Source organism: Tenrec ecaudatus, chromosome 3 (genome assembly GCF_050624435.1).
Source record: "Tenrec ecaudatus isolate mTenEca1 chromosome 3, mTenEca1.hap1, whole genome shotgun sequence".
NCBI lineage: Eukaryota > Metazoa > Chordata > Mammalia > Afrosoricida > Tenrecidae > Tenrec > Tenrec ecaudatus.
Window position 1 is genome coordinate 176,273,566 of NC_134532.1, and position 10,243 is coordinate 176,283,808.

Genomic DNA, 10,243 nt, shown 5'->3' on the forward strand with positions numbered 1-10,243 from the left:
TATATTCAGCTCTGAAACTTGCTTTTAATTGTAGAGTAGGTAAAGCAAATGGAAGAAATGTTGAATCAAAGAACTGAATAGAAAAATTTCTTCCACCATTAGTGTTGAACTATTCAAATTTAGGAGCTGTTCTTGAAATTCAGGTGTGATATACACAGGAATGTATTTTGGCTCTTGTGGCGTCATTTTAATTTTCTTTGTTTTCAACCTTTACTCACATAAAGGTAATTGATGTTTTGGCCTATAGTTGGGCCCTGGCCTCATTTTGGCTGCTGATATTGAGCTTCTTCATAGTCTCTTTCCACAAACGTGCCCCATTTGATTCTTATGTATTTTATATTTGGAAGTCAAAGAGTATAGACACATTTTAAGTGGTTAAAAAATGTATGCACATTTGCATTTACATTACAAAATGCGACCATGCAACCTCCTCCTTTATTTGATCACCCAGGCCATATTTCCCAAACATCAGTTCTTCCTGCTCTTTTACAACTGTTGAATGCCTATTAGTAATAATATCAGTCAGTGCATCTTGATTGCATGAATGATCAATTTCAGATGGAAGAAGTTGGTACAAAATCTTCAACTTCTTCACCACTAACTTTTATTTTTAGTATATAAATGTGAATAATAGTTGTATTACCTAGTCTTCCTTGTAGGCTTAGAGATACTATCACAGACAGTGTTTTATTTCAAGAGACATCCCTGTTGAAGGAGAATGTGATGGTTTTCTCTTGAATTTGTCATTCCTAGTATAGTAAATATTATAATTGTCTAAATCAAAATGGCCAATAAGAGTCCATTGAACTCACTAATGCCTAGGACATCAATCTTTATGCATCCAATTCTATTTTTGACAATGATACCCTGTGGTCTCATATCTTGGAAACTGTTCACCAAGATTATATCATTTCACAATCCTTATTGCATTTGTATGCTAATTTAAATTAATCTGGTAATTTCAACTGTATGAAGAAGAATGTACCATAAAAGAATTGGAAGTGTATTCATTACCAAACTGTGGTCTGCTGGTGACACAACCTTTCATGCAGAAAACAGAGTGAAATTGCTTAAGAAGATCTGAGATGTAGCCTCCAGTACAGAGTGCATCATAACATAAAGAAAACCAATAAACCCCACCATGATAAAAGAAACAAATTGAAGTTGGAGAGAACCTCCTTTACTTAGATCCACAGTCAATACTCATGGAAGCAACAGTGAAGAAATCAAACAACATATTATATTGGGCACAACTACTGCAACCAATTTCTTAAAATTTTTTAAAAACAAATAGATTACTTTATACTCTAAGTGGACCCGACTCAAGTTATAATATTTTCACTCAGTTCATATGCATGTGACAACTACACAATGAATGAAACAACCAAAAAGGGTATAGGCTTTGAAATCATAGTATGGGCCAAGAATACTAAATATATCATTTAATTCAAAATAAATGAACAAACCTCTTTTGGAAGAAGCTGTGCTTCTTAGACTGTGTCCCTTGTTCTTTGGATGGCAAGACTAGTCAGAGGAGACAGTCTCTGGAAGGCATTGTACTTGGTAAAATGGAGGGGAAGTGAAAAAGAGGAAGGCCCTCATGCAAACTCAGTAGTTATCAGTAGCTGTAACATTGGTGCAGGCATGGGGACATCTCCTGAGGATGACACAAGCCTGGACAAGGCTTGCTCTGCTGTGCAGAGGCTTGTGATATGTTGGAATGCTGTTGATAACAATAACAATTGGGGACATGATCCTGGTGAAGGACACCATGCTTGGTAACATATATGGTCAGCAAAAGAGAAGACCTCCAATGAGAGATTGACAATGCCTGTGCCAATAGCCTCAAACATGGAAAAGATTTAGACGATGGCGGAAAACAGGGCATTTTGTTGTACGTGAGGTCACTAGGATTTGGAGTTGGTTCAATGACATCTAAAAACAACATTGGATGTTGTATTGTGTCCTTACCATAGGTTACAGGGGGGATAAAAATTCTACTTTATCCCGGATTGCAAAACAATAAGGAAAACTGAATTAGCTAGTGAACTTAATTGAATAGTGCAATAGTAGAGAAGGTTTTGTTACAAAGATCCAGTAGAAAAAAACCTCTTTAGTTAGCAGCTGCATCAGGGCTAAACAAAGATTTTCTTTCTTCCTGTTGTTGTTTTGTTTTTTTTTTAATTTGACCTGTGAAGATTGATTTGATGAACTTGGAATCAGTGGCTGTTTTGGTAAAATATAGGTCCATGGAGAGCTTTAATGTTTAGAAAATTTCATATTATTGAATGTTCAAAAGAGTGTACTGCAATTATTTCATGCTATATGTTATTTGAATATATATTTAGGTGAATATTATTTGACTTCTTGATGAAATCTTAAGGCAATTGCTTCTAAGACTTGTTGCTAGGTGCCACTGAGTCAGTTCTGACCCAGTGCTCCCCTGTGCAAAACACAAGGAAATGCTATCACATCCTGTACCATCCTCACAATTATTCCTATGCAGATTCCATTGTTACAGCTACTGTCTCAATCTGCCCATGGAGAGATTTAAAACAATATAATTAAATGACAATACTTTAGTCATTTACCTAGCTATTGTCTATGCGTAACAATACTTCATTCATATTTAATTCAAAATTGTTTAAGTCTTGAAAACTCAGAAAACCAAATCAACTACCATTGTGTAGACTCTGGCTCGAAGCAATCCTGTATAGGGTCTCCAAAGCTGGAAATCTCCTTTCCCTTCTTTCTGTCAGAGTTGCTGGTATGTCAAACTACTGACCTAGCAGTTCAAAGTAGAAAGCTCACCCAACATCACCCTGGTGCCATATGTGGCTATGAATTTGAGTGCTAATGAAAGATTAGCAGGTCAAATCCTTCAGGGGAAAGAAGAGTCTGCGTGATCCTGTAAAGATTTAAAGCCTCAGAAAGGTAATACAGGGTTTCTACGAGTTGGAATCAATGCATCAGAACAAATAAATAATGAATCAAGATGTATCAGGCAGAATATATCATCCTTTATACTAAGAACTATTGTCCTTTATACTTAGGACTATTGTCCTAAATATTAAGTCATACTATAAGAATAATGTGAAAGTCAGAATTACATCCTCAGACCTGGTCAGGAGTACAGAAGTTGGGGCTTATTTTCTACACAGTGAGGGATAACATTGTACTGGAAGAGTGGCAACATGTATGTCACAAGTAGCCAGCTTACTCTCAAGATCTTAAAAAAAATGTTACCTTTCCTTAAATTGATCAGTCTAAAATGATAATTTCTCTAGTCCTATAACATAAAATATAGAATTTAATTTAAAAAGCAAAAAAATTATAGAATGAACATGTCATACATTCATTTTATGTGTGATAGAAACAGTATTGTGGCAAACTTGATTTTTTAAAAAATTCTGACATGTTATATGTATATAAACAAAGCCAAAAGCTAAGTGTTATATCTCTCTGAGGATAGATATACCTCAGTTCTTGGCTCCACATGAGAAAGAATTCCTGGTGAAGCCTGGTTTGTGATCCAAGTGAGTTTTATGAGAGTTAGAAGAAGTTTCAGGTTTATGCAGGCATCTGCAAGGCTCCTCACAAAGTGAAGCCTCCCTAGAAGCTGCTCTGAACAGTCACACAGTCAGTTTAGGGATCCTGTCTTTTCAAATATTCCACGGGGAGGCATGGTGAATAACCCTGGTTTACCCCAATGGCTGAATTGAATTTACCTGGTCTAGGTGGGCCAATCCAGGTACAGCACCCACCCAGGTGTACCTCCCCTTCCTGGCTGGAGACCTGAACCTGCATAATGGATGCCCCAGTCCTTATGCTAACTGTATATCCAATATTCTTTACTTTCATATTGCAAACCTAACAGGTAACTTACCAAATATATCATCAAAAAAATTGTATTTCAAGAGTACCTTTCTCAGCTAAACGGTCATTCTATGATACCCAACTTCCCGACATGATCACTGAAGACAAACGTGTGCATAAGCAAATGTGGTAAAGAAAGCTGATGGTGCCCGGTTATCAAAAGATATAGTGTCTGGAGTCTTAAAGGCTTGAAGGCAAACAAGCGGCCATCTAGCTCAAGAAGCAACAAAGCCTGTGTGATCATGAGGTGTTGAAGGATCAGGTAGCAGACACCAAAGAACAAAAGTCATCATTGTGTGATCACCTTCCCCACATAAATGCTGAAGACGAATATATGCATAAGTAAGTGTGGTGAAGAAGGCAGATGGTGCTGGGCTATCGAGAGATATAGTGTCTGGGGTCTTAAAGGCTTAAAAGTAAACAGTCAGCCATCTAGCCCAGAAGCACCAAAACCCACATGGAAGAAGCACACCAACATGTGTGATCATGAAGGGCCTAGAGGACCAGGTTTCAAGCACCAAAGGCGGGGAGAAAAAAAAATATCATCATGAATGAGGGGAGCACGTGATGGGGACACATCTGTAGACAACTGGACATCCCTTGCAGAGGGGGAGTGGGGAGATGAGTCACTCAGGGTGCAGTGTAGCAATAATGAAACTCACAACCTTCCTCTAGTTCTTAAACGCTTCCTCCCCCCAACTATCATGATCCTAATTCTACCTTGTAAACCTGGTTAGACCAGAAGATGCACAGTGGTACAGATGGGAACTGGTAACACAGGGAATCTAGGACAGATGAACCCCCCTCAGGAGCAGTGGTGAGAGAGGCAATACCGGGAGGAAGGGGGTGGTGGTAGATAGGGGGAACTGATCACAAGGATCTACATGTAACCTACTCCCTAGGGGATGGGCAACAGAAAAGTGGGTGAAAGGGTCACAGTTTGAACTCTATCAAGCTGAAACAGAGTCAGAATACAAGTCATAGTCTTTGATTACTGAATTACCTACTAAAATTCAGTTTTTCTCTTTGAACACATTTTTTAATCAGATTTTATTTTGCTAATATAATAAACAAAAGGTGACATTGCAATTTGTTCCACTATTTTTGCTGTTGTGGGATGTGGTTGATATCCAGACTGAGAAAATAATGAAGTCCTAGGGTTTAAGTTAGCTGGCATGTAAACAATACATATGTAAATAATTTTGTTAGAAACAAGTGGCTAGTTTTTCAGAGTGGATACACTTATGTGATATTGTATATAACCTTTCAATATGCTAGATGGAATATCTTAAGTAAAGAATATACTCCCTGAGAGAAAGTCCCTCTAGTAAACACCTATTCAGTATGGTATTTATTTTTGAAACTTTTATTGCAACGTTCTTTCAAAGTCTATTTAGCAAACTAGCTTTTGATGAGAAGGGATTTATGAATAACCCAAAGCAGGATGTAATATTACATTACATCCTCTTCAAATCTTGCAGACATAATCTTGAAAAGGGCTGAAGTCCCCTTAGAGACAGCTGCCTCTTCAGGGAATCTTCACAGCATTGTGAAAGGATATCACAGAGACATCCCCAGATATTCCAAAAGGAATATGAAAAGCTCATCTTGGAAGAAAACTTTATCATTTCAACTCTATAAATAATTCAAGGGCAAGAGGTTACAAGAGAGAAAGCTGGAAAGTTGATCTTAAAAGCTGAAATTTTATGTTGTGAATACAATAATCAAAACACTATTAGCTCATTGCACATTTATTTTTATGTGAGAATGAAAAACTCACAATTTTATTAATCTCAGTCCCTTTGAATATATACATAAAAATGAGCAAATGATAAATAACTGCTACATCCCTAAATACTTTGGAATGGACCACTTCACAGAATGTTCCCTCATTGTGTTATTGGTGGTAAGGTTGATATTACTAAATGCTATGTATTAACTTCTGTGCCTTTTGAAATGAAAGTTAAAGATTTTAAAATTAAATGAGCACAAACCTATGGTTTTTTGTACAAAACGTTTTCATCTGGTAGTCCTTAGTGTTTTATATTGATTCCTTAATATTCTTTTAATGTTTCATTCCAATTTAATTATAAAATGTAATTTTCCCAAGCTCTGGTCAGTACAATATACATTTAAATAGATTAATATTAAATATTAGCATATTAAAGACAATAAATGCATCCACTCGAACTATCGGTGTAATCAGAGTAAAGCCGCTGCAGTCGTCTCTGAGTACACATCGGGTGGGAGGTTCCAGGACGGCCATGGTCTTACAGGTTCCTTTAGGAACACGTCAGTGGACGTAAATCTGGAAAAGTGTAGCTGCTCGCCCGTGAGGCACTTATCCTGAGAGGAGTGAACCATGGGAGATTAAGTCGAACTACTGCAATAAGACCTTAAGAATTTCTAATTAAAATGGAGAACAGTGAAGCTACTGTTTGCCCACGCGTCCATCTAAGTCTATAAAAGCAGCACTTTCATCTTGTTAACCCTGGGCAAAGACTTCTGGTGTTTTCATCCTGACCAGGTCAACATGGAAATGTAGCATCCTTGATAACACTAATCATGTTCATTTTAATTATTCTTTGAATTTGAATATATATAGACGGAGGGGCCAGATGGGGTCATTCGGGTGCACAGGGTAAGATCTTCCAACACAATTCTCACAATGCGCAGGAGCAGAGACTCTTGTGAGACGAGAGCCTGAGGATGGACACAACCAAGCTCGTGCCATCAAGTCCGTTCTCACTCACAGTGACCCCACAGAGCAGGGGAGAACTGACCCACTGGGTTTCTGAGATTGTAACTGGGAATAGAAACCCTAATCTTCCTCCCAAGAAGTGGCTGGTAGTTTCAAATTGCCACCCTTGAGGATCACAACCTAATGTGCAACCACGAGGCCAAATACGAACTATCTGCTTCAAGTAGAATAAACCTTAATGGCATGAACGGAACAAAGCTTTCAGCCTCTTCAGTTGCTGATGGAGAAAACTCAAAATAAGAAGAAGCAGCTGCATCCATTAATAATTATAATGTTACATGGCAGATATATGAGTCAAGGGAAATTTGAAATCATTAGATAAGAAAGGAATTAAATAAAGATCGATATCCTAGGCATTCTTTAGCTGTAACAGACTAGTACTGGCCATTTGGCATTAAATAACTATACGAATTCCTATTCTTGGAATGACAAATTCAAAAGAAAGAAGTGTTCTAAAAGTAATTATACAACTTTCCTCAATATGATTGAAGAATTGAATGTGTAATATATGAACTATATACCAATAAAATGTTAAAAAGAAAGTTTAAAAAGAAAGAAACAATAGTTCACAGGAATCTAAAATCATAAAGTAGGCAATTCTCCTGAATAAACATAGACATAAATGTACTAGTTCTGAAAAAGAAACAAAAAAACATCTCAGTTCCTGTCTTCGAGTCATTGATGTCTGTGATTGGATAAAAAGAAACAAAAGAACATCTCAGTTCCTGTCTCTGAGTCATTGGTGAGAGTGGCCATATTGGGAAGGTGAAGGGAGGCTGAGGGAGAAACAGATGACAAGGTCTATATGTAACCTCCTCCCTGGAGGACGGACAGAGGAAACCTGGGTGAGGAAGATGTCAGATGGTGTAAGATGATAAATTAATAATTATTTATAAATTATCAAGGGTTGCAGGGGAAGGAGTGGGGAGGGAGGAGAAAATGAGGAGCTGATGCCAGGGGTCAGGTGGAGAGTGGGTGTTTTGAGAATGATGATGGCAACATATGTACAAATATGCTGGACACAAATGATGTATGTACAGATTGTTTAAAAAGTTGTATGAGCCCCTAATAAAATGATTTTAAAAATAGAAAAAAAAGAGTAGACGTATGGATAGGCAAGCAGGACAAACCTGTGGGAGTGAGGACGAACATATACCCATAGATATACACAGCTTTGACAGAGATGCACAAATATACATAGCTTTGACAGACTATCACTGCTATGAACATATCTAAGAATGTGGTGGAGTATACAAGATGCAAGTCCACAAATCTTCTTACACACAACCAACCACCTCAAGTGAGGAGTTGCTGGGCTGGGACCTCAGTGCCATCACCCCCAGAAACCCTAAGGTCAATCTGCACATCACAGCCCACCAAATGACGCTTCGTGCGCTGCTTTGCTGGGTTATCACTGCGGTTCTACACGCTTTGGGCCAGCCAACTAAAGGGTAACTATTTTCTTCTCCGTGTCTAGAGAAAAGAAGAACAATAAAAATTGAGGACACATGGTACCAACCAGTTATCCTCAGAACTTCCTGTTCAGCCAAACAATAGGGAGGTCTCTAAATGAAACATTAATACTGGAGAAGTACGCACACCTTAGAATAATTAACATTTGAAATTAAAAGGGGAGCATTTGTCTAAGTACAAAACCAAGAAGGGTTAGGGAAGAGGGAGGAACTGAATGTAAAACACAATGCAGAAGTGAGATACGTATTGTATTGTGAGAATGTTGTGATGAAAGAGATGAGTAAAATGCATATGAATTTTGAGTGTACAAAACAAATTACTTCTGTAAACAATCAGAGAAATCAGATAAAACTCAAATTAAAACAATGGATAGAGAAGAGGCGAGAACGACCCCCGGATGGACCAGAGCCTCCTCGCCGCCGCATCCCCTCGTCCAGCGCCTGCGCCCCGCCGCCGTCATCACCATGCCCAAGAGAAAGGCTGAAGGAGATGCTAAAGGAGATAAAGCCAAGGTGAAGGATGAACCTCAGAGGAGATCAGCAAGGTTATATGCTAAACCCGCTCCTCCAAAACCAGAGCCTAAGCCGAAAAAGGTCCCTGCGAAGAAAGGAGAGAAGGTACCTAAAGGGAAAAAGGGGAAAGCTGATGCTGGCAAGGACGGGAACAATCCTGCAGAAAATAAGAAATGCCAAAACAGACCAGGCACAGAGAGCTGAAGGTGCTGGAGATGCTAAGTGAAGTGTGTGCATTTTTGATAACTGTGTACTTCTGGTGACTGTACAGTTTGAAATACTATTTTTTATCAAGTTTTATAAAAATGAAGAATTTTGTTTTACTTTTTTTTTTTAAGCTATGTTGTTAGCACACAGAACACTTCGTTGTTGTCTTTTGGAGGGGGGACAAATGTCAATACGCTGTCTCCAAAGCTAGATGGAGTGAAAAACAACACTTTGCCCTGCTAGTTTTGAGAGACTCCCTCTGGGGTTCCAGGAGGAGGGGGGATTCCCTGACATGACCCACGTTTGCCACCTTGGCCACACACCTTGTGAGGGGGAAAATACAGCTGCGTTTTGACATTCTCCACCCCTTCTCTTTCCCCTCTGCCTTCAGCACAGACTTGACTCCACAAACTCAGAGACCTGTTGGGACCTGACCTCAAAAATTGGCTGTTAGTTTATCGGCGATCTGGACTTTCCAGTGACGCCATCCTCATGGCATCCCTCAAAAGAGCAGCGCCCCCTTTGTTCAGATGGCAATTCTGCCGTGTCCATTTCATTTTCTGAACGTCAGCGTCGGCTCTTGAAAAGTTGTTAAAACAACATGCTCAATGTGAAATGTCACCCTCACTAAACCTTCCCCGGTCAGAGCACCAGCTAAAGACTTCAGTGGGTTTTACAGTGGCTTTCTCATTATGGTAGTCCATTGAAGAAGGGAGTTTAAAAGTTGTTATATGCTGTTAACGATCGTCGCCCATGTCCTGCCTGAATACCATGATTGTTTATGAAAAGTATCTTTAATAAAGCTGGATACAATTTGGCTTGGGAAAAAAACAGTGGATATTCGGAAGAGACTCTAAAACATGCATTTGAGTATAAAATCAAAGAAACAGACTCACTGGCATGGAGTCATTTCTGACTCACATGACCCTCTAGGACAGGGTAGAACTGCTCTGTGGGTTTCCAACTCTGCAACTCTTTACAGGCGTGAAAGCCTCATTGTTCTTCCTTCAGAGTGTCTGAGGGTTTCAAACCACTGGCCTGCGTTTAGCAGGCCAATGCCTTACAATTCCACCACCCAGGCTCCTTCTTGAATAGACCAAGTGACAAAGAAAAGTTGTTAAACAGAAAATTTTAAAAGGTGGCTCTGGATAACAAAGACAAGTATTTAAATAGGCAAAAGGCAGGAATTAGAAACCCAAAAGGAAAGATCATGCTCAAAATCTCTTATGCTGAAGAACTGAGGAAAAAAATCTATTTTCCTGTGTAAACCTTAATGATTCAACAGGAAAGATATTGAATGATGCAAGAAGCATCAGAAGAATATGGAAGAAATACAGCGTCACCACTAGAAAGAATAGTGTGTGGTTCTCAAATTCAGGAGGTAGGATATTATCAAGAACGGTGAGGTCAAAAC

The 10,243-nt window shown here is 38.9% G+C and overlaps 1 pseudogene; it reads left to right on the top strand.

Moving 5' to 3' along the window:
- Positions 1-8,497: 8,497 nt before the first annotated feature.
- Positions 8,498-8,966, top strand: LOC142443686 (non-histone chromosomal protein HMG-17 pseudogene; annotated as a pseudogene).
- Positions 8,967-10,243: the final 1,277 nt, after the last annotated feature.